Genomic DNA, 26,769 nt, shown 5'->3' with positions numbered 1-26,769 from the left:
AGGCACAAGCGCACAACCGTTTAAATCAGACGACTGCTATCTGTGGTTTTGACAAATAGCACTCGTAGCCATGTCCAATTTTTTTCCTCAGATCGATTTATTCAGAGAAAAAAATCTTTTGACATGTCCATGTCGTCAATGCAAGTCTTGGTGTCAGTGGAAAACATCAGACTGCATTCAGATGAAATCCAAGTGCAGTCCAATTTTCATGGACTGACTGAATGGAGAATGTGGAGAAACTATTTTTTCCTCCACCTCCGAGAAAAACAGATCAATTTCTGATCAAACTCTTATCACAGTCTGATTAGCAAAATTGGACTGTTTTTCTAGGATGCAGATAAAATGGTCATGTGACCCTAGCCTTGTAGAGTAATTTAAATGTTTGTATTTATAAGGTGTGAAATTGTCCTTACTTTCAGTCCTACATCCACCAACCTAGGGGCAGGCAGTAAAATTTTAGCCTGGGATTATGTACAAAGCAGTGGCTCTTGAGTTGCGGGGGGCCCATCTATAGACTGCTTATCTCTGGCCACTGCATTAACCCCTTAACCCCCAAGGGTGGTTTGCACGTTAATGACCGGGCCAATTTTTACAATTCTGACCACTGTCCGTTTATGAGGTTATAACTCTGGAAAGCTTCTACCGATCCTGATGATTCTGACACTGTTTTCTCGAGACATTATGTACTTCATGACAGTGATAACATTTCTTTGATATTACCTGCGATTATTTGTGAAAAAAACGGAAATTTGGCGAAAATGTGGAAAATTTCGCAATTTTCCAACTTTGAATTTTTATGCCCTTAAATCACAGAGATATGTCACACAAAATACTTAATAAGTAACATTTCCCACATGTTTACTTTACATCAACACAATTTTGGAAGCAACAATTTTTTTGTTAGGGAGTTATAAGGGTTAAAAGTTGACCAGCAATTTCTCATTTTTACAGCACCATTTTTTTTTAGGGACCACACAAAATGTCATTTTGAGGGGTCTATATGACAGACAATAACCAAATGTGACACCATTCTAAAAACTGCAACCCTCAAGGTGCTCAAAACCACATTCAAGAAGTTTATTAACCCTTCAGGTGTTTCACAGGAATTTTTGGAATGTTTAAAAAAAAAAACGAATATTTAACTTTTTTTCACAAAAAATTTACTTCAGCTCCAATTTGTTTTATTTTACCAAGGATTACAGGAGAAAATCGACCACGAAAGTTGTTGTACGATTTGTCCTGAGTACGCATATACCCCATATGTGGGGGTAAACCAATGTTTGGGTGGATGGCAGAGCTCGAAAGTGAAGAAGCGCCGTTTGACTTTTCAATGCAAAATTGATTGGAATTGAGATGGGACGCCATGATGCGTTTGGAGAGTCCCTGATGTGCCTAAATATTGAAACCCCCACAAGTGACATCATTTTGGAAAGTAGACCCCCTAAGGAACTTATCTAGATGTGTGGTGAGCATTTTGACCCACCAAGTGCTTCACAGAAGTATATAATGCAGAGCCATAAAAAAAAATCATTTTTTTTTCACAAAAATGATCTTTTCGCCCCCAATTTTTTATTTTCCCAAGGGTAAGAGAAAAAATTGGACCACAAAAGTTGTTGTACAATTTGTCCTGAGTACGCTGATACCCTATATGTGGGGGTAAACCACTGTTTGGGCGCATGGCAGAGCTCGGAAGGGAAGGAGCGCCATTTGACTTTTCAATGCAAAATTGACTGGAATTGAGATGGGACACCATGTTGCGCTTGGAGAGCCCCTGATGTACCTAAACATTGAAAACCCCCACAAGTGACACCATTCTGGAAAGTAGACCCCCTAAGGAACTTAAATAGATGTTTGTGAGAATTTTGAACCCCCAAGTGTTTCACTACAGTTTAAAATGCAGAGCCGTGAAAATAAAAAATCTTTTTTTTCCACAAAAAATATTTTTTAGCCCTCAGTTTTGTATTTTTCCAAGGGTAACAGGAGAAATTGGACCCCCAAAGTTGTTGTCCATTTTGTCCTGAGTACGCTGATACCCCATACTTGGCAGGAACCACAGTTTGGGCGCATGACAGAGCTCGGAAGGGAAGGAGCACCGTTTGGAATGCAGACTTAGATGGATTAGTCTGCAGGCATCACATTGCATTTGCAGAGCCCCTGATGTACCTAAACAGTAGAAACCCTCCACAAGTGTCCCAGTATTAGAAACTAGACCCCCAAGGAACTTATCTAGATGTGTTGTGAGAACTTTGAATCACAAAGTGTTTCACTACAGTTTATAACGCAGAGCCGTGAAAATAAAAAATCATGTATTTCCCGCAAAAATGTTTTTTAGCCCCCCAAATTTTTATTTTCTCAAGGGTAACAAGAGAAATTGGACCCCAAAAGTTGTTGTCCAATTTGTCCTGAGTATGCTGATCCTTCATATGTTAGGGTAAACCCCTGTTTGGGCGCAAGGGAGAGCTCGGAAGGGAAGGAGCACTGTTTAACTTTTTCAACGCAGAATTGTCTGGAATTGAGATCGGACTCCATGTTGCATTTGGAGAGCCCTTGATGTGCCTAAACAGTGGAAGTCCCCAATTCAAACTGAAACCCTAACCCAAACACACCCCTAACCTGAGCATTCCCCTAACCATAACCACACCCCAAACCCCAACACACCTCTAACCCCAGCAGACCACTAACTCTAATCCCTACCCTAACCACACCCCTAACTCCAACACACCCCTAACCCTAATCCCAACCATAACCCTAACCACACCCCTAACCCTGACACACCCCTAACCCTAAACCCAACAGTAAATGTAATCCAAACCCTAACCCTAACTTTAGCCCCAAAACTAACCCTAACTTTAGCGCCAACCCTAACCCTAACCCTAATGGGAAAATGGAAATAAATACATTTTTGTTATTTTATTATTTTTCCCTAACTAAGGGGGATTTTATTTACTTTTATACCAGGGTTTTTTAGTGGATTTTTGTGATTAGCAGCAGTCACACACTAAAAGACGCTTTTTTATTGCAAAAAATAGTTTTTGCGTCTCCGACTCTCCACATTTTGAGAGCTATAATTTTTACATATTTCGGTTCACAGAGGTGAGGTCTTGCTTTTTGCGGGACGAGTTGATGTCTTTATTGGTACCATTTTCAGGCATGTGACATTTTTTGATCACTTTTTATTCCGATTTTTGTGAGGCAGAATGATCAAAAACCAGCTATTCATAAATTTCTTTTGGGGGGTGCGTTTATACTGTTCCACGTTTGGTAAAATTGAAAAAGCAGTTTTATTCTTCGGGTCAGTATGATTATACAGCGATACGTCATTTATATAATTTTTTTATGCTTTGGCGCTTTCATATGATAAAAAAATAATTATTTTTGCATTGCTTTATTTTGAGGACTATAACTTTTTTATTTTTTTGCTGATGATGCTATATGGTGGGTCGTATTTTGCGGGACAAGTTAATGATTTCAGCGGTACCATGGTTATTTATATCTGTCTTTTTGATTGCGTGTCATTCCACTTTTTGTTCGGCGGTATGATAATAATGCGTTGTTTTTTGCCTCGTTTATTTTTCATTTTACGGTGATCACTGAAGGGGTTAACTAGTGGGACAGTTTTTTAAGGTCGGGTCATTACGGACGCGGTGATACTAAATATGTGTACTTTTATTGTATTTGGGGGGGTTGATAAAGAAATGTATTTCTGGGAACAATTTTTTTTTTCTTTATTTAGGAAACTTTTTTTTTTTACTTTATATTATTGCCCCGGGGGGGCATCATGTTATAGGGTCAGATCGCTGATCTGACACTTTGCAGAGCACTTTGCAAGCCAAACTCCCTGCAGGACCCGGAAGGCCCCCTGTGGCCATTTTAGATCCGGGCCTGCAGGGAGGAGGAGGTGGGAGACCCAGCATCTCACGGAAGCACGGGCTCCTGGCACATAGTGCCGGATGTCAGCTGTGATAGACAGCTGACACCCTGCCGCAATTGGCCACGCTTTCCCCGTGAGTACGGCTGATCGCATATGACTTACTATCCCCACACTGGGAATTAAGTCCCAGGTCACCTCGACGGGATAGTATGTCATATGGGATTAAGGGGTTAAAGCAGCAAATATAACAGGTTTTAAACATAATGGTAGCTGGAACATAGATTTGTGAACAGAATGGAGCTTGCTACATAGGAACAGAAAGAAACTATGCACATATATGGGAACAGAACTGAGCCTACTGTATAAATATGGTACCAGAACCGAGATTACTGCATAAATACGAAAACAGAACGGAGATTCATGTATTGATAAGGGAAAAGAACAAAGTTTACTATTACTACATAGATATGAAAACACAAACTTACTACAAAGATACGAGAACATAACCGAGCTCAAAACCTCAATATGGAAACAGAACTGTTCATATACACAGCAACAGAACCAAGCCTACTTCATTGATATGGGAACAGAACCAAGCCTATTGCATAAATATGGTAACAGAACTGAGCTTACTACATAGATACGAATACAACCAAGCTTATTGCACAAATACAGGAATATAACTGAGTTTACTACATAGATGGGCAGCACGGTGGCAAGTCCTGGGTTCAAATCCCACTAAGGACAACATCTGCAAGGAGTTTGTATGTTCTCTCCGTGTTTGCGTGGGTTTCCTCTGGTTTCCTCCCACATTCCAAAAACATACTAATAGGGAATTTAGATTGTGAGCCCCATCGGGGACAGCGATGATAATGTGTGCAAACTGTAAAGCGCTGCAGAATATGTTAGCACTATATAAAAAATAAAGATTAAAAAATAAAGATACAGTACCAGAAGGGAGTTAACTGTATATATACAGGAGAAAAAAAACAAGCTTACTACAGAAATATGGGAACAGAACACGATGTCAGAATAAAAAGTCTGTGAACTGGAAACTGCATGCTATTCTCATTTTTTTTTCTAATTCATCAAACAGAAAGTTGTGTTCTCAAAAACTGAACCTTACAAAAGCGATATAGTGAGGCCCTTTTGCACACCACCTTTAAAAAAAAAACTCAAAACATATATTGTGATTTAGTTTTAGGATGCCGTTAGGATTTGGCTGTTTTTACACTTTCTGCGCATGTCAACTTAGCGTTCGATATGCAGTTTGCCTACTTAAAATCCCTTGACAACATCTTTCTCTTCTGTATTTCTTAATTGAACCTATGAGAGAAGAAGAGAAAGCAGGTGGCATGTTATTGTTTCTGTGCAACTAGGATATGGGCCAGTAATGTGATGAGCTCAGAGAGTTCGAAAACAGCCAAATTATAGTAGTACATTGCACTATATAAGGAGTCAGAGTGAAATTCTGCAAGTGTACTGGTCACATCTTTAAGGGTAACTTGTCACCTTGAGAAATGCTATTTATCTGCAGATGTAGGGTAAATAGCATTTAAGACCTAGTTAGCCAGCTAGCTGAAAAATCATTGAGTACAGGGAGAAAATTACACTTTTTCCTCCCTGCTGCCACTTTTTCCTCTCTGTCATAGGGTCAGGGCAAGGAGACGTTAGAGTCACCGCTAACTACAAAGTGAATGTGCTGTAATAACATTCCATCACTTTGATTGTGACATCTTCTAAGGAGCCCATCCTCAGGCTGGGCTTCATAGAAAGACCAAAATGGCAGCAACACACGATAATCTATCAGCCATCCGCAACTGCGTCACGGGGAGATGATAGGAACATGTGAGTGCATGTACCAGCCATTGTGCTATCTCAATGCCGATGTCAGTGACTGACAAAGGCATTTAAATACATAAAACATTTTTCAAAAAAACAAGACCATGTAATTAAAGCTCATCCATAGAAATGATAGTATCAATCAAAACGCAAATCGGACCATGGAGCAGTAGATAAAAGGAGAATTTTATTACCAATTATTAATAACATACATTAAAAATATTTTTTTTAAGAAAAATTTATAGACAAAAAGTAAATTAAAGGAGTAGTGACACCTAAGTGCCATGTCAAAAGGCGGTTGGTTAAATATATCAGCGGGGCATAGTTAGACCACATAAGAATATATACATGATGTTGTTTCCATCATTAATCAGTTAATTAATAAAAAGCAGCACAATAAGTATTAGGAACAGCAGTGAAATAGCAGTAAAAGTGATAATTGTGAATATTCACAAGGACTCTAATTCAAATATAAAGTGACAAGTGCAAGTGCAATACAAGGTTAGATACAGACTATCTCATAGAAGCCCAAATATTATTGCCATTTCAAGAAAGCTAAACAAGTCAAATCATGAGTGCTGTAAAGTAATGACGGATAGAAGACATACAGACATTGCTGATATAAGTGGTAAGATCAGAGCACCATTGGTAAACCAACCTCAAAGCAGGATGTGGAAGAGGAACCCCAATCCGCGTTTCGCTGTAATGCTTCTTTGGGGGGCGTGGTGTCCAAATGTAAATTGCGGGTATTTATAGAAAACAATAACAAATGATCCAAATGAGCGGCATCTTGTGGCTCATCTGATGGCAACACCCGCCACTGACATGCCAGCAAGGCGGGCAGAAACCCGAAGACATCACATGGACACGTTACCACGGCAATGGACAAACGCAGACCATGGAAAGCGCACGCTGCAGGAAAGCTCGGACATAGAAGAACAATGGAGAAAGTAATTCTGGGCAGATAAAGTAGGGCACATCAAATAATACAGGACAAAAAGACATAAAACAGCTAGATAAGAGGACACATACCTTGTGATGGGTCAGAGGGTAACATCCAAAATGTGAAAAGGAAAAAGTGCAAAGTGAGAAAATAAGTGCTGGAAGAAAAAAAAAAAATAATAATATGTGAATATAAATTAGCAAACATTAGCATATTAATACTGTAATAAACATGGCTATTCTGCAAATTGTTAACACAGCAGCAATCAAGGCGAGTTCTGATCACTGCTGATGCAGGCAGATTCTGGCTATGTATCACAGCCAAAATCTTCCCAGTATGGAGCTGGTGCAGCTAATGGACACGCTCCATACAAGCACTTCCCTATGGTGACATAGTTATGTCAAGGTTTACAAAAGGGATTCATTTCACTTATCTGTTCCTAAATGTGGAATGACAAATGGAAATCCCTATCCCATGGGAAAGAATCTTTATAGATTTAGAAAATGTACCCAAAACATGTGAATATGTTTAGACACCACAATTACATGCATGCATCTTACAAAAATACATATAATTCCAAATCCACAAACGTATACGCAGTCACGCGCAGACACGCGCACACACGCAGACTTGCACACACACGCAGACTTGAGCACACACGCAGATATCAGTACGTGTGAAGTGACTGGGGGGCCATGTGCGTGCCAGTAGGGGGCTTATAGTTACCGGGGGCCATATCCATGATGAGATAGGGGGCAGTGTGCCAGCAGCACGGGGGGCAGTGTGCCAGCAGCACAGGGGGGCAGTGTGCCAGCAGCACTGGGTGGAAATGTGCCAGTGTGCCAGCAGCACAGGGGGGCCATGTGACAGGATGTGAGTTATATAGATACCAGGATGAGGGACATATATATGATTTGTAAGACGGACACTGGCATTATAAGATCCCTATTTAACATAAAATTATATTTTTTTTTCTTCACCAAATTTGGGGGTGCGTCTTGTAATGAGGTGCGTCTTATAAAGCGAAAAATACGGTATATAAGGCACCGCCACCTGATAGGAGGTGCCTATGTAACACTAAGCTTGTTCATAACAGTCTAGTTAGTTCTCAGGTCCCAGTGTCCGTATTCCTGTATACCTGCCTGTCTATCAGCAGTGCCCGCCCGCCTGCCTATCAGCTGTGTTCACCTGTCTGTCTATCAGCCGTGCCAGCCTGCCTGTATATCAGCCATGCTTGCATGCCAGACTGTCAGCCCTGCCCATTTGCCTGTCTATTAGCTGTGCCCATCTGCCTATCAGCCATGCCAGCCTGCCTATCAGCTTTGCCCACCTGCCTGTCCATCAGCCATGCCCACCTGTGCTTGCCAAGTTTACCATCCCTGGCCATTCCTGCCTTCTGTCCCTTGGGAGTCAGCTGCCATCTACCTGAGGTCAGTCCTGTTGTAGCACCTGGTCCCACCTCCCTCATTTCTCCTTGCATCTGAGGTCGGACTTGGTGAGGCACCTACTTGTGCCCCTCCAGGCTTTCCTCGGATCACAGTACAGTGGTTCCACTACCCAGTCCACTACAATTGAATGGTTTGTTACTGACAACTGTTGAGAATTTTATGTCAATAGCACCTTTAGAAATATATTTACTTAGAAAATTGGCAATGTGTTGTATACTTATTTCATCTACAGTATGAATTTTGATTTGCATTATTGCTACACATGCTATAAATATAACTTTGAGGCTATTAGTCAAAGTGGTGAAAGCCCATCTGCCAATGACAAGGTGACCTCTTTAGATGTGCACTTAATCTAACAGCTTTATCTGTTATTTACTTTTGCTTACAAAATTAAAAGGCGGGTAAAATCCAGCCATTTCTTCATTTTACAGCCTCAATTTTGATCATGCACTATTCTCATCTGTTCTAGGCTGTTTTTATTTAGATTACCTCAAAGAAAAAAATGCTTAGGTACAAGAATAAAGGATTTATAAAAATGATTTTTATTTTTAAACATGATTAAAATTAGAATATTCCAGAACAAAATAGAAAAGTAAATGCTAAATCAGAGGCTGCAAATCCAGTCTAGGGAGACCTTAGATCATCTTATGACTCAATTAAAGTCCTAGTCCACATGGATAAATAAATACTAAATGCAAAAAAAGGTAACCATCAGCCTCTGATTTAGCACTTACTTTTCTATTTTGCTCTGGAATGTTCTAATTTTACTCATGTTTAAAAAAAAACAAAAAACTTTTTTTTATTAATCCTTTATTCTTGTACCTCATCTCTTTTTTCTTTGAGGTAATTTATACTTTAGAGTTGTGTGCATTATTGTGCTATTTGGGTATTGTATATCTGTTTTTATTTAGAACAAAGTGCAGCTGGATCCTACATGCCCTTTAATTTTTTAGGCCTAAATTCACAGGGGTTAAGCTGTTGATGTGTGGTGTCATCTGTCATCTTCAAAATATTTAACCATAGTCTGTATAGATTAATTCAATTCAAAATTCATATAATCGATGGTTTTATATATCTTCCAATGTTGCACATTTTTAATTGTATGTCATTGTGTTTATTATCACTTTTCAACAACTGCATACAATATATAGTTTCATAGTTTTACCATTGAAGAAAATTCCGTCCATTGCGTTCAATCTATACCTTAACATGGCGATACAGAGGAAGATGCTTACTGCCCCATAAAACGAAGAGAAATTCTTCACAACTTCAGATGTGACAATCAGATAAGGTCCCTGAATCAATGTCTAATCTCCAAAACCTAATATTATACTTGTAATTTATATTTCTTGCAATATTAAAATTTTCAGGAAAATCATGCAGACCCTCCTTGATCTTTTTAACTAAATTAGCCACCATAACATATTGAGGCAGAGAGTTTCATATTCTCACTGCTCTTACACTTAAGAATCTCTGTCTGTGATGATGTTTAACTGTTGTCAGCGGATTAATCTCTGTACTGTCCAGCCATTCAACATTGAATACATATTTATTCAGCAGGAACAAAGATAACAGCTTACAACTGGTATTTCTTTTGCTTAGGATCTTATCATCTTGTCTGTCAGCTTGCAAAGTGAAAGTTAAATGTGCTCCAGCTACACACACAGTGAACAGGAACTTCCTGTTTTTTTTTTTTTAACATTGCTTTACTTGCAACATATAACACTACACTATTGCTGGAGACAGAAACTCGTGCACTATTAAGCAGTAGTAAATAGTAGCTGTTGCAATATTTACAATCATATGCACTATTCCAACATTAACTACTGGCGAACTGCTCTAAGACTATAACATTCCAGGCTATCTGATTCATACTCTACATTGACATTCTAAAATGTCACTGTAGAGTATAGCAGCTGTAAATTTGTTGTCTCTGTCTTCCCAATGGCTGTATATACAACACTGACAGTGCTTCCTCCTCCGAACCCAGTGTTCATGTGATTGCTGGGTGTAGGCTGGGAGCAAGAGCTGCTGGATCCTAGGAGACACAGTCAGCTTTGCTATACAGCCAGGAGGCTTAATTTTTACTGTAACTGGGGCTAATATATCAACCCAATTTACAGGGTAAATCAGCAATAAATACAATGTATTATTATATTCAATTGCCCCTACAAGGTCTTTTATCACCGTTTAAGGGGCACAATGTGTGAAATAAATGAAATATAAATAAATAATCAATAAATAAAAAAATAGAAAAACCTAAAAAAGCTGCTGCCAATCCCAAATTCTGTTACCAGCCTCTCATCTTTTGAAAATTGTAAAATTGTATGCGATATATATATATATATATATATATATATATATATATATATATATATATATATATAGAAATAATTATTACAGAAAAGGGAACTAATTTTGCAATGTATTTCAGTGGTATTTTGTGGTAATAAAAAAAAATAAAAATGTATAATGGCAAAAAAAAATAAAAAGAGTATTACAATAATATTTTAATTTGAATATGTGGATGACAAAATTTTGAATATTAATTGAAACTGAATGTACGAAAAAAAAGTAAATTTACCTAGTATGGAACGGGAGTAAACTGACCTCAGCTAGTTAAACCTTCGTTCTTCTATCCCTAGAGAATGCCCTTTATCATTATCGCTGACCTGGGTGTAAAAAGATCATTAGAAAGGTTTCTGTATTGTCCATTCATATACTGTACAGTAATTGTACATTGTAATTAAATCGTCCGCAAGCCTTTGTTTTTTCAAGCTGAATAGCCCCAAGTTTGATGACTTGTTTTGGTATTTCACTCTATCCATTCCCTTAACAACCTTGTTCGCTCTTCTTTGCACCTCTCTAGTTCAGCTATGAGCTTATAGAATGCAGACAAAGACTGTACACAGTATTCTAAATGTGGCAGCACTAATGACTTACTTGTATTTACAATAGAACCAAAACCAAAACATTTTATTGATATAAATTAATTAAAATATTAGACATGTATATACATATCATGTGAAATTACATGTTCTATAGTTTATTGGAGGTGTTCCCCACTTTTATATACAATGTTCTTGTCATGAGCATCTATGTCTTTTTTAATCTACCCCATGATTTTATTTGCCTGGCACTAGTCACTAAATACACCCAAATCTTTTTCAGTAACAGTTAAACCCAAGGTTTTACTACTTAGTATATAGATATACAATATGTTTCTTCAGCGCTAGTGCAGACCGTACATTTATCTATGTTAAACTTCAATTGCCATTTCTTGATCAAGCCTCCAGCCTCCACAAATCCCTCTGTAATATTAAATTATCCTCCATTATTCAATAGAAGAAATTCCTTTATGCAGCTGTATTTGTTGCACATAGGATAGTGGTGGCTGAAATTCTAAATTCAGATACATATTTTAGCTTCCATAGCCTCACATACTTTAATAAAAAAAGGTTTCTAAAGCAAAAATGCGTTGATGCAACTTTCTGCAGATTCATACAATTCCTAACAAACATAGTTTACCTATCTGACCAATGTATATGTATATAAAAGAGTGCTCGTGCCCAGTCCTGTCCTCTCTTAATAGACCAGGGCAGTTTTTAGTCTTGTGGCTTCCATCCTCCGACTAGGCCCAATGATGAGAGATAATGCATATCTCCCCTTGTTTTTCTATTGGTTTCTCCTCTGGCAATCCCTTCAGTGGCTATCCATTGCCCATCAAATTCAGTTAAGCATCCTAACAGTTATAGGGCTATCCATAACCAATCCCCCATACATTTCTGACCTAATATCCTTATACCTTTCCATATTTGGTATGACTGTCCTCCCAGGGCCTTCCAATTTTCCTCTCGTCTTGTTCTCACCCAAATATCTCCTATTCTCCTCCACACTTTGGAGTTGAGTACCACAATTGATCTGACACCAACCCACCTTCAAAGCTTTCAAAATCAACCTGGAAACTCACCTGGTAAACTGCACTTTAAAAACTTATTAAAGTGAATCTGTCACAAGGTTTTTGTAACCTCATCTGAGAGCAGCATAATGTAGGAAAAGAAATCCTGAACGCAGCGATGTATCACTTAGTTTACAAGGTGCAACAGTTCTGACACAATCAGAGCTCTTACATGCAGAATGCAGCAGAGCTGAGAAAGCTAACCCCGCCCACACCAGCTATGTATGTACATTGTCTATGGACAGTGAGCTGCTTATCATAGGAGGGGCAAAGTCAGATGCCTTAGAAAGCAGCAGTTAGTCACAACAATGATAATGTCCTAGTTATAAATAAACAAGAGCACACAACCTGATAAGTGATACCTGGTTGCATTCAGTCTTTCAACCCCGTCCTTATGCAGTCCTCAGATTTCATAACAAAAACCTCCTGACAGATTCCCTTTAAAGACTACGATCATTGCCTTACATCTTAAAATATAATTTTTTTCAATGATAACTTTGAAATGCTCTCACAGATTGACTTTCATGAGGGTAAAATACTTTTAATGAGAAAAATAATTAAAAAAGAAAATTACCACGTCTAACTAGACCCGTTTAAGGCTGAGGAGAATGAGTAAAGTAGCGGCAGCTTAGCAAAACATTTATTCTTCTTATAATTAAGCATGCATCTTTATTTGACAGAAAATAATGGGTCTGATTAGCAGCAAAGATTTTAGTGTAAGTCAAAGTTGCAATCTATTGTTTTTGCTTGCAGTGGAAATTATAGTCCCATTAGCATCTAATTATGGCGACTAAACAAAGATTGCTGCCGAGGTACTTATGTTATTGATCTATTATGGAATTACAATGCTGTTCAATATCCATCCAAAGAATGGAGAGACATTGGGAAGGGACTTGAGCACATATCAGTAAACACATACTGTATGTATACTGTATATATGCATGTATATTATTTGTTGTTTGCATTTCTTGGTACACGCATAAATTAGTTCTTCGTTATCGAAATAAAAATAAATAAATGCAAATATAAAAATATTTCACAATTTTCCGTACAGACTCACAATTTAGTTTTTCCACTTCTATAAGCTATAACATAAGGCCTGATGGAATATTCTTCTGCATTCTGATTTCCCCTGTGTGTAAATGAGTATAGGAAATGCATAATTTTATTTCTTCACTGTTTTACTATTAGGATCAATATGATGTGTTTCAAATAGATTAGAGAATGAATGTGTACATGTCGAATACAGCACACAGCTAAATGATACCACTGAAGATTTGAATGCACAGTCTGCCTGCACAGAGATCCCTTCCAATCTGTGTCAATCTGCAGAGTTCATCCACACTGCCATATCTACATCTTGGACAATTTCCCTGCAGAGCATCAGGATAGAAAGCAAAGTCATTAGGGGTCCATTCATCACATTCTCCTGGCTCTAAATCTGGGGCAAACTGGAACATGAAAGACGCCACATTTATTAAAGCATAAAAAATCCCACTGAAAGCAATTGATTTTCAGTCCTTTAAAATCTACCAGTGCTTCTCCACTTTGACAGGCTCTAGACTTTGATAGTGAACCTGTAGACGTTATGTGTTGTCTATTAGCTTCTACTTAACACTAGAAAATGAGCACAGATGTCGATAAAATATTGCACGACATATGGAGCTACTAATTATTAATTATTACAACCAGAATATATGAAACTATGATTTATAGTCATATTTAAAAGCAATCCATAAATCTCTGTATATCCCTGAATATGAAATAAAAAAATCAGCTTTGACAAAATGTTACTGTTAAACAGAACCTGAAACCTTGTAAATTGCAATTTACCTGCAGTAATATACTACATGGCTGCCTCACTGTCAGTTTGGCTACAGTGTGAAAATGAATTTATTTCTTCCCAAGAGCAGCCAGCTTTCAGTCATGAGGGTGTGCAGGAAAGGCTACAGTCACTGCTCACAGGAACACATGGGCTACTTGCACAGTGAACAAGTCTGTATGATCATGTTCACACACCACCAAGAAACCTGAAGACACAAAAGAGAATAGTAAAACCAAAAACACTCAGTTTGAAAAAATGTTGCAGTAATCCGCAAGTGCTAGTAAAAGATGTAAAAAACAGGGTATTTGGTTGATACGTTTTTTGCAAAAAATGTATACTAAGCTGCTCTACCAATCTTCACGGTATACCCTTATCAGAGCAGTCCTAACTAATGTATGCAATCCCTATCTGATGTATTTAAAAACCTGATCATCTGTATATAACCTGTGTGAACAGGGTTCAGAGAGGAAAAATCCATGTGTGCATACAGGGCAGAACAGCTTTTGTGCAGATAGCCCAAGAGGAGTGGTGGAACTCCCCAGTCTTGTAAATACCCTGTTTTTTACATCTTTTACTAGCACTTGCGGATTACTGCAACATTTTTTCAAACTGAGTGTTTTTGGTTTTACTATTCTCTTTTGTGTCTTCAGGTTTCTTGGTGGTGTGTGAACATGATCATACAGACTTGTTCACTGTGCAAGTAGCCCATGTGTTCCTGTTTCCATAATTGTTCTCTTGTGTCTACAAGACTGGGGAGTTCCACCACTCCTCTTGGGCTATCTGCACAAAAGCTGTTCTACCCTGTATGCACACATGGATTTTTCCTCTCTGAACCCTGTTCACACAGGTTATATACAGATGATCAGGTTTTTAAATACATCAGATAGGGATTGCATACATTATTTAGGACTGCTCTGATAAGGGTATACCGTGAAGATTGGTAGAGCAGCTTAGTATACATTTTTTGCAAAAAACGTATCAACCAAATACCCTGTTTTTTACATCTTTTACTAGCACTTGCGGATTACTGCAACATTTTTTCAAACTGAGTGTTTTTGGTTTTACTATTCTCTTTTGTGTCTTCAGGTTTCTTGGTGGTGTGTGAACATGATCATACAGACTTGTTCACTGTGCAAGTAGCCCATGTGTTCCTGTTTCCATAATTGTTCTCTTGTGTCTACAAGACTGGGGAGTTCCACCACTCCTCTTGGGCGATCTGCACAAAAGCTGTTCTACCCTGTATGCACACATGGATTTTTCCTCTCTGAACCCTGTTCACACAGGTTATATACAGATGATCAGGTTTTTAAATACATCAGATAGGGATTGCATACATTAGTTAGGACTGCTCTGATAAGGGTATACCGTGAAGATTGGTAGAGCAGCTTAGTATACATTTTTTGCAAAAAACGTATCAACCAAATACCCTGTTTTTTACATCTTTTACTAGCACTTGCGGATTACTGCAACATTTTTTCAAACTGAGTGTTTTTGGTTTTACTATTCTCTTTTGTGTCTTCAGGTTTCTTGGTGGTGTGTGAACATGATCATACAGACTTGTTCACTGTGCAAGTAGCCCATGTGTTCCTGTTTCCATAATTGTTCTCTTGTGTCTACAAGACTGGGGAGTTCCACCACTCCTCTTGGGCTATCTGCACAAAAGCTGTTCTACCCTGTATGCACACATGGATTTTTCCTCTCTGAACCCTGTTCACACAGGTTATATACAGATGATCAGGTTTTTAAATACATCAGATAGGGATTGCATACATTAGTTAGGACTGCTCTGATAAGGGTATACCGTGAAGATTGGTAGAGCAGCTTAGTATACATTTTTTGCAAAAAACGTATCAACCAAATACCCTGTTTTTTACATCTTTTACTAGCACTTGCGGATTACTGCAACATTTTTTCAAACTGAGTGTTTTTGGTTTTACTATTCTCTTTTGTGTCTTCAGGTTTCTTGGTGGTGTGTGAACATGATCATACAGACTTGTTCACTGTGCAAGTAGCCCATGTGTTCCTGTTTCCATAATTGTTCTCTTGTGTCTACAAGACTGGGGAGTTCCACCACTCCTCTTGGGCTATCTGCACAAAAGCTGTTCTACCATGTATGCACACATGGATTTTTCCTCTCTGAACCCTGTTCACACAGGTTATATACAGATGATCAGGTTTTTAAATACATCAGATAGGGATTGCATACATTAGTTAGGACTGCTCTGATAAGGGTATACCGTGAAGATTGGTAGAGCAGCTTAGTATACATTTTTTGCAAAAAACGTATCAACCAAATACCCTGTTTTTTACATCTTTTACTAGCACTTGCGGATTACTGCAACATTTTTTCAAACTGAGTGTTTTTGGTTTTACTATTCTCTTTTGTGTTTTCAGGTTTCTTGGTGGTGTGTGAACATGATCATACAGACTTGTTCACTGTGCAAGTAGCCCATGTGTTCCTGTTTCCATAATTGTTCTCTTGTGTCTACAAGACTGGGGAGTTCCACCACTCCTCTTGGGCTATCTGCACAAAAGCTGTTCTACCCTGTATGCACACATGGATTTTTCCTCTCTGAACCCTGTTCACACAGGTTATATACAGATGATCAGGTTTTTAAATACATCAGATAGGGATTGCATACATTAGTTAGGACTGCTCTGATAAGGGTATACCGTGAAGATTGGTAGAGCAGCTTAGTATACATTTTTTGCAAAAAACGTATCAACCAAATACCCTGTTTTTTACATCTTTTACTAGCACTTGCGGATTACTGCAACATTTTTTCAAACTGAGTGTTTTTGGTTTTACTATTCTCTTTTGTGTCTTCAGGTTTCTTGGTGGTGTGTGAACATGATCATACAGACTTGTTCACTGTGCAAGTAGCCCATGTGTTCCTGTTTCCATAATTGTTCTCTTGTGTCTACAAGACTGGGGAGTTCCACCACTCCTCTTGGGCTATCTGCACAAAAGCTGTTCTACCCTGTATGCACACATGGATTTTTCCTCTCTGAACCCTGTTCACACAGGTTATATACAGATGATCAGGTTTTTAAATACATCAGATAGGGATTGCATACATTAGTTAGGACTGCTCTGATAAGGGTATACCGTGAAGATTGGTAGAGCAGCTTAGTATACATTTTTTGCAAAAAACGTATCAACCAAATACCCTGTTTTTTACATCTTTTACTAGCACTTGCGGATTACTGCAACATTTTTTCAAACTGAGTGTTTTTGGTTTTACTATTCTCTTTTGTGTCTTCAAGTCACTGCTCACAGCAGCTCTCATTATTCTGTGAGTGGTGGGTGTAAGCATGACCCAACACTTTGATTTAGGCCGGGAGTCACACTTGTGAGTTCAATGCGAGATACTGACGTAAGTCTCTCGCATCAATTTCGGGCACTGCTACCAGCAGTTCGGACCAGAGCGTTAAGCTGCATAGAAATACAGCCTCCAACTCTGGTCCTGCAGCAGTGCCAGATATTGATGGGAGAGACTTGAGTGAGTGTGACCCCGGCCTAACAGCCAGTTGGCACAGCAAGCTGGCAATCAAAGTGCTGGAGTGAGCTTACAGCCGCCACTCCCAGTATAGTGAGTGATGAGTGTAGCCACTCTGTGCACGCTCCCATGACTGAAAGCCAGCAGTTGCTGGGAGGAGATACATTTATTTCCTTCCTATAGTCCCATTGCCAGTAAGGCTGTAAGGCAGCATTGTTTCACTATTTGTCTACCGAGTAACCCTACTGTACATCTGAAGGATGATCAACTTTTTTATGATCTCTTCATAACTATATTCAAAAGATGATACTACAAATGGAAGGAGTCTTGGGGAAATGAAGGTCTACAGTATGCTCTTCCTATATGCATTGTATGTACAAAATTCACTACAATCTTCAAAACTGCTCATAAAAAAATAGTTTACAAAAAGTCCTGGTATCTTTTTTTGTATGTTCTAAAAATTAGTTAAAAAAATAATAGAATAAAATGTTCTCAAAGGTATATTAACATAATAAATTAATATAGTATGTACACAAATTATTTAGGTCATCGAGGTCAATATTGTTGGAGTTTAAAAACTAATGCAATTCCAGATCTCTAAGTAGAGGTGGCTCATACTCCTTGAAACCCAGTCAGTGACCCTTTCATTGTATAAACAGGTTAAGTAACTCAATTGTATGCAGTTAGGTCATTCTAACACTTGAAGGCAACTTTACAGCATCGTACCTGTGTACCCTGGCTGGGTTCACATTGCGTTAGTGGGTGTCTGCTGGCGCAATCCGTTACATGGCGCAACTAACGCTATGTAACGGATCCGTTAGCGCACCCATTGACCACAATGTATCTAACGCATCGCTAACGTATGCCATTTTTGGCATGCGTTAGCAATGTCCCGTTATTTTCTGACGGACCTTGAACGCTGCTTGCAGCGTTTTTGGGTCCGTTCTCGCTAGCGCAGATCGGGCATCTACGCTAGCAGGATCGCTAAACACAATCCCTTTTTGTACATTGCGTTAGCGCATTCCGTTAGCGTATGCGCTAAACGGATTGCAGTAATGCAATGTGAACCTAGCCTAAACATTGATGCGACTGCTCCATGTTGCACTAGGACCCACCATATTCTGCTGATCTGTGTGGGTCCCAATGGTTGGAACACACAAATCACCCATTCTGGGGAAAGGCATATAATACACAGCTGCACTCGAAAAGGTTCCTTCAAAATATATACTTTTTCATTATTCTGCACACAAGTTCACCACAGTGATAAATGACAGGAGTGACAAATGTTTCTTATCTAAGCGATTTCTTAACATTTCGACCCGAACTCAGGTCTTTCTCAAATTCGCAAGTTTGAGTAGTAGTAGAGATAAGCTGGAGATGAGCTGGGACCTTGTATAAACTGTGAGCTTCCAATGAGAAGGTAAGTACATAAGTTTATATATTGGTGGTAGTGGGTTGCCAGGTAGCATCAATGGGGCCTGTGTCATCAGGCTATTCGTATGATGTCCACACAGTGTGTGGAACAGTGAAAGCAGAGCACACTACGTGGACATCATACGAATTGCCTGATGACACAGGCCCCATTGATGCTACCAGGCAACCCACTACCACCAATATATTAACTTATGTGCTTACCTTCTCACCGGAAGCTCACTGCTATATACGAGGGACCAGCTTATCTCCGGCTGATCTGTACTACTACTCACACTTGCGAATCTGAGAAAGACCTGAGCTCAGGTCAAAACGTTAAAAAATCGCTCAGATAAAAAACAAATCACTCTACTGTCATTTATCACTGTGGTGAACTTGTGTGCAGAATAATAAAAAAGTATATATTTTGAAAAAACCCTCACGAGTGAGGCTGTATATTATATGCCTTACTACTTGGGTCTGATCCCAGTCTAGCCAGTACCACTACCTATTTTTTGAGTGTGCATCTCTAAGACAGGAATTCTGAGGAAAGACAGTAATGTCTTATCCCTGGAAAACCTATTCAACCCATACAATTTTAGACTTGGAGACACAAATACATTTTTTTGCTGATGTTTCAGGTAGCTTACTCTTTGCCACATGGGTTTTTTTTGCCTTCCTCTGGATCAACATGTTAGGGCATGTTAGGTTAGGCTATGGGTTGAACTAGATGGACATATAGTCTTCCTTCAACCTTAATAACTATGTAAGTATGTAACTATATCCGTGTATAGTTTGCTCTTTCATTTGTATTCACAGAAATGCAGATAGTAATTTATCCTTTCCTCACATTTTGCTTATCATATACTCACATTTTTTTATTTAAGTTTTTTCACCAAAGAAAAATATAGTAAATCAGAATAAAACAGTAAATCCGTAATTTACGATATCTTTAAAATGAATGTGCTTAATCATTATTATTATTACTTCATAAATCTTTTATATAGGGAGGATTGTATTTCTGTCGTCTCTGCTTTCCATACTTTCCTTAAAAAGAGAGCTGCAGAAAAACTAATGAAGATGTGCTAAGCATTAAAATGAATGCGATCCAATAATTTCAGTGCAGAAAGGCTAAACAGGGTTATTTTGCATCTTGATACACAACCTAATAGACAGAAGCAGATTGCCTTGGCTGCACGAGTAATATCAACATTTCAGATTAGCTTGCATAAGAAAATAGATAGAAAAATATCCCCTTTCTTAGAAGAATTGGGAACTGTATATTTGCTATTAGACAATTACAGAACTACTGTGTGTATTCATTGTAGTCCAAACTTTCCATATTTTATATATCTATTTTATTTATTGGTAATGCGTCTCATTTAAGACATACATTTTGCATACAGAATTCTGCATTATACAAATCTGCTGCAGTTGTTCCTATCTCCTTTTCTTTGGATGACTATAAATTTATCAATTCACAACAAAAATAATAATGCAGAGAGATTACTTCAACACGGAGGTATTATACATGGAATAGTCTCTGCAAGATGTTATATAAATGCTACTGGGATATTAAATGTTAATCCTGTAAATAATAGGGTTGAGCGAACATGCTCCGTGATACTCGGTTATCATTCGAGTATCACAGTGCTCGGATGTGCTCGTTATTCAAAAAGTAATGGTTGGTGCTCGATGTCTCGAATCTTTGCCTCGCATCTTTGGCACCTGTTACGCGGCCAATAAGCATTCAGGAATTGTATGTGAGTCACTCTAATGCCTTAGCCATCTTGGTTGTGGCATTACTGTGATTGGCTGGCCTTCTGACATCATCAGGGATTATAAAAGGACAGGCGCCACCCGTCTCAGCACACTGACGCATTTGCACTGCTGTGAGACACTTCATACTGGAGCAATAGAGTGCTTTTCTAAGCCTGAATACACAGTATAACGATTCAGAGGCCTATAGTGTTGATACTGGTGCTGAAGGAGGGAGAGAAAGTCGCAGGTGCAAGGAGAGTGATAGAATCCAGTCTGTTGACATGAGTTAGGCCTGTGCAGTCCGCTGGCAAATATATAGCTGCATTTTTTTGTAGGGCTGAAACATTGAAAATATTTTGATCCATCAAGTATTATGTGCTTTGAGGTTCTTTTTTATGTTATATAGCCTGAAAAAAATCTTGTAAAAATTTTGTAGACTTCCATTTCTCAGACATACAGTGTTACATGGTCTGTGAACATTATTGTGATCTCTAAAAGCATTGAAACATTTTTGTGGATTGAATTTGATTGTCATCCATACACTTTTGCATTTTTTCTGTTCCATTATGGTACGTAAACTCACAAAAACCTCTTTGATTGCTGCAAGTGACTAATTTTTTTTTCTTTAGTAATAATAAACTTGGTTTCAAGAGACCTAGCATTTACAAAATGCGTAAAGCGTGCGGTAAGGGACCGGTAAGCGGAAGTGCTGATGATGCTGATTGCAGATGCCAAAGCGGTGGGGCCCTCGTGACTACGCCTGTTGCTGGAGCACAAGAAACACTCCAATCCACAACCCCAGTTCCTGTCCCACTTTGCAGGGAGGCATGGTACACCACTTCTGAAGCCAGAGCAGTGAGAGCAGGTCATTGGTTATGGCAAAACGTAATGTTAACAAAGTGAATGAGAAACCTGAAGTGTCATGCACAAGTTGAGTATTTTTTGACTTGCAGATTTGGAGAAAAAAATAATCTACAGCATGTCAATTCTCTTTGTGTTTTTGCCCTGTGTGTTTCACCATTTACTTAACTCAAACCAATCAAAAACGCACCACAATCATGTCAAAAACATGCATTTTTGCAGCTGTGATTTTCCTGCCAAGATATGCAGAAAAGGTGAAGACATTTTCCTCAATATGTGCACATACCCTTTCGATATCATATTTCCTTGGTATATAACCCTCAAAAGTGCATAGCTTTTATGATTCTGGGAGTACCAATACATGACAATTTGAAAAGAATGTGTACAAGCTGCTTCCTTTTTAAATGAAACTGACATTTTTTAATAGAAAAAATCAATTTTCGTTTACTTAAATTATATATTTTTCTACATTTTTTTTTTAAATTTTGCCTATATACAAGTAGAGATGGGCGGACACCTGGATGTTTGGCTCTGGCGGGTTCGTCCGAAACAGTTGCAAAAAGTTCAGGTTCGGGTACCAGAAAACCACTTCTGATCGGTAGTAAAATCATCACCACCGGTCAGACAGACACGGTTCCCAGTCTGTCAAAAGACAGTGTGAGCATGCAGCTGTGATCGGAGGTATAAAGTTTACCTCTGGTCACTGGTATCAGCTGATGGGACCACTGCTCCCATTATCTGACACCCACTGCTGCTAATAATAGTGAGAGCAGGAGTACCTGATGGGAGTATTCATCAGCCGACACCTGCGCTGTAAATACATAATTTTAAAAAACGGTGTGGGGTCCCCCCCAATTTTTGACAACCAACCAAGCTAAAGCAGACAACTGGGGGCTGGTGTTCTCAGGCTGGTAAGCGGCCATAGATATTGCCCCCCCCCCCCAGCCTAAATATAGCAGCCATCAGCTTTGCCCATCTCTTCCCACTTGCCCTGTAGTGGTGGCAAGTGAGGTTCATATTTGTAGGATTGATGTCACCTTTGTGTTGTCAGGTGACATCAAGCCCATGGATTACTAATGGAGAGGTGTCTATAAGACACCTATCCATTACTAATCCTATAGGTATATGGTAAATAAAGGCACATTCAGAAAAAAAGTATTTTATTTGAAATAAAATAAAACACTTTTACTTTTTTATTTAAAAATAACAAACACAGTTTATATTCACCTAATGCTTAATTCCACTGAATCCCTTGTCTCCTATAATAAAACAAAAATGAAAAACAAAAATATACCTCACCTGTCCAACGTTCTGTCCTATGCCGTAATCCATGTCTGAGCGATAAACAGTTTTCAACCTAGACGGTGCCAAGATGCGACTGTCCAGACTGAAAACCACTGGTGAATGAGCTGATGTGGGTGCAGCATCAGTGAGCAGCGGTGGCGTCATCGAGGTTACTGCCGGTAACTGAGGCTGCATTCCCAGGCAGACTAAACTGCAGTGACCTTGGTTAAAACCCTACTAGCACCTACTAGTACTTCGCTAGAGGGATACTAAAAGAACATTACAAAAGTAAACTAAAAGTGACCCTTAGGCCATGGTCACACTATGAGTATTTGGTCAGTATTTATATCAGTATTTGTCAGCCAAAACCAGGAGAGGAACAATCAGAGGAAAAGTATAATAGAAACACATGCACCACTTCTGCATTTATCACCCACTCCAGGTTTTGGCTTACAAATACTGATGTGAAATACTGACCAAATCCTGATAGTGTGACCGTAGTCTTAGGGTGCCGTCTCACAGTGCCATTTTGATCGCTACGACGACACGATTCATGACGTTCCAGCGATATAGTTTCGATCTCGCAGTGTCTGACACGCTCCTGCGATCAGGGACCCCGCTGAGAATCGTACGTCGTAGCAGATCGTTTGAAACTTTCTTTCGTCGTCTAGTGTCCCACTGTGGCGGCATGATCGCATGGTGTAACAAAGGTGTGCACGATATTGTATACGATGTGCGCATAGTAACCAACGGCTTTTACATCGCACATACGTCATGAAATTATCGCTCCAGCGTCGTACATTGCAAAGTGTGACAGCAGTCTACGACGCTGGAGCGATATTGTTACGATGCTGGAGTGTCACGAATCGTGCCGTCGTAGCGATCAAAATGGCACTGTGAGACGGCACCCTTACTCTGTCAGCTATCCAGGACATCAATGGGCAAAACAAGAGAGCAATCACAAATTTATTTTTTATCTCTGGCACCTTGTGGTTTTAGTTCACCCTACCCTCATTGTAAGAAAAATTGTCAGCAATGTCAGGCAGGACTGTTGTGGAACTAGAGTAAGATATGTCACTTCTCCATTGCCTGCGCATAATTTTGGTCAACATAACTCCTTATCAAGAACAGAATCTCATCCTACAAATTCCAAGTTGATCAGACTCACTAACTTGCTTTGCCATTTTGAAAACCCACCCCTCCTTTCATAGGTGCAAAATTAAATCCAAAATGATCTTAACATTAAAGTGCTTTTGGCAACTGTTTTGAGTAATGAGATTCCATGATGACTCCTTGTGATTTATTTGCATACAATTGTGTATTCTCAGCAATATCCCCCACACAACTTTCGAAGATTTGCTGATGAGTTGTAAGAAGAGTAATGCACCACGGTTTGTTGTAGAAACGTAAAGGGAGAGTTTCTTCTGAATAAAGAGACGAGGAAGCAGATCTCACCATGGCTGATGACAATAAATATAACACTGTAACTGTAAGTAACCCAGTTAAGAGGGTATTCACAGTTAATTGCTGCATGCTACCCTAGAAGAACTAGATTTGGGCTAACAAAACAGGAGTGGACCTTTAAGTGTCCTAACTAATACTTTTCAATCACAGATAACTACTGTATTTTCTGGCGTATAAGACTACTTTTTAACCCTTGAAAATCTTCTCAAAAGTCGGGTAACGTCTTATACGCCAGGTGTCGTCTTATAGGGCAGGTGCGGAGTAATCTGCGGTTGCCGCATATTGTGGGGGGAGCGACCCCAATGACGAGGTGAGGGGGCATCTCACCGGGAAGGTGTAAGTGAAGCAGAGGCAGAGAAGGAGATAATACGATACAAGGGTGAGCCAGATTAGTGAAAGAGGAGTGTTTTTCTAGGCACAGCACCGCTCTCTCTCTCTTATTTGCATAACCCTGGCATCCCAGACGCTGATAGTTTGCTTCACTTACACCTTCCTGGTGAGGCGCTCCCTCACCTCGTCATCGGGACCACTCCCCCCCACTATATACGTCGACCGCAGATTGCTCCGCACCCACCCTATAAGACGACACCCGGCATATAAGACAACCCCCGACTTTTGAAAAGATTTTATATATTAACTGGAAAAGTTGGGGGTCGTCTTATATGCCCAGTCGTCTTATACGCCGGAAAATACGGTAGTTAGTATCCTGATATTTAGACTGATCACTATTCTATAAGCTATCTCCAGAAGTCTCGTAGAGAATGAATAGGGGGGTAGGGGGTGCATTTGTGCAGCTGCCCCTCCATTGTGATGAGGCATTTCAGAGCAGTGTTCTTAGGAACAGTGGAGATTCCTGGGATTGGACTCCCACCAAACACATCTTATTACCTATCCTAAACTACATGGATCGCTGAGCCATGAAGTACAACAGGCGATCTGTAGCACTTAACTACCATTTAGGAACTGTTCCGCTGCTCTGATATTCCAAAAATAACCAACAATCATTTTGACATTGTAGAAGTGTCTGTTTTGCAAAAAAAACTTTGGATCATCAGTTAGGGAACATCTGAAGCAAAGTGCTAAGCAGGTATGTTAGTCATTTGTTTTTGAAAGCTTTATAGGCCATTTAAGCCTATGTGCGAGCAATGTTGAGTGGAATATTAAGCAGGAATCGATATTTGATCACATGTATTTAATCACATTCCCTTGCTTAAACTTTCATCAACAAATCTAAATAATGTACACATAACAGAAACGTAAACTTCTCCCGGCGCATAGCAGCACTCGTTACCAGCTCCAAAGTGGATGCATAGCAGCCATTTCCTTCACAATAGCTGCATTGTCGCGTAAGCATAATAAATGAATTTAGCAATTCATGCAAGCATCACAAAGTGTTTCAAGAAAGGATAGATGGCATCTAGCCCTGAAAAGACCCATCACATAAAATGCAACTAATGTACTCTTTCTGATTCAAACTGTAGTTGCTTGTCTGCTATTTATAGCTGTAATAAAACTGTAATGTTTTCCTTGAAAATGCTTCTTGGTTACTTACATTTGCATTTATAAGGCAGTTGCAGACTCCAATAGCATTGGATCATTTTGCATAGACAAGAAGATAAAGGAATAGATATAGGTTCAAACATATCTTACCCATATATTCATATGTAACCAAAAAACAAAGGATGTGTTACAATATTTTCATTTTTTATTTATTTATGCTGCGAGCAGTGGATAATAAAGCTTAAAGGGAACCTGTCACCAGGTTTGGCCGATAAGAGATACGCCATCACCTTTCAGGGCTGATATACAGCATTCTATAATGCTGTATATCTGCCTGCCAATCTGACCTGTAAGAGAAGAAACATAACTTCCCTGCCTCCTGCCTTCCTACGATCCCTGTCTTCCTGCTTGCTTCGTGTGAATGGCGCATCCCTTTGTCATCCACACAGTCTCCTCAGCACAGCGCTCCTGCACAGGCGTACTTATCTGCCCTGCTGAGGGCAGAGCAAAGTACTGCAATGCACATGCGCTGGACCTTTCCCGGCACCTGCGCACTGCAGTACTTTGCGCTGCCCTCAACAGCGCGATGCCGAGGAGACGCATAATCCACATGAAGCAAGCAGGAGGGCGGCATCACAAGAAGAAAAGAGGCGCCAGACCAAGACCAACGATGCCCATTGCACCGGACCGCCCTGCAGGCGAGTATAATAAAAGTTATTTTTCTTCTCTTACAGGTCGGGTTGGGGGCAGATTTGCAGCATTATAGAATGCTGTATATCAGCCCTGAAAGGCAGTGGCCATAATATCACTTATCGGCCAAACCTGGTTACAGGTTCCCTTTAAAGGGTCTTTCCAATGTTAGGTAATAAGTGACTGCTTTTTTAACCAAGAACAGCTTCTCTCTTGCCCATGGGCTGTGTCCAGTATAATCAAGTCCTGTTTACTGAGGGGCAATGTCAGACACGGCCTATGGACAAGTAGCCCTGGTTAAAGGATGGCCTATAAAGCCAAGTGTCCCTTGTGTGGTTTGTACACAATAATGGATAATGAAAGAATTACAGCTGGTGAAATAAGTATTGAACACGTCACCAATTTTCTAAGT

General features: G+C 39.4%; 1 long non-coding RNA gene across 1 annotated transcript in view; it reads left to right on the top strand.

The window, feature by feature from the left end:
* Positions 1 to 24,185, top strand: part of LOC138672231 (uncharacterized) — a 394,653-nt gene extending 370,468 nt beyond the window's left edge. The window contains exon 3 of the long non-coding RNA XR_011319658.1: positions 24,032 to 24,185. This is a non-coding gene — a long non-coding RNA (uncharacterized lncRNA). The remainder of the gene's footprint in view (positions 1 to 24,031) is intronic.
* The last annotated feature ends 2,584 nt before the right edge of the window (positions 24,186 to 26,769 follow it).

This window comes from Ranitomeya imitator, chromosome 3 (genome assembly GCF_032444005.1).
Source record: "Ranitomeya imitator isolate aRanImi1 chromosome 3, aRanImi1.pri, whole genome shotgun sequence".
Lineage (NCBI taxonomy): Eukaryota > Metazoa > Chordata > Amphibia > Anura > Dendrobatidae > Ranitomeya > Ranitomeya imitator.
Note: the sequence above shows the minus strand (reverse complement) of the source record. Positions and strands in the feature narration are given on the sequence as shown.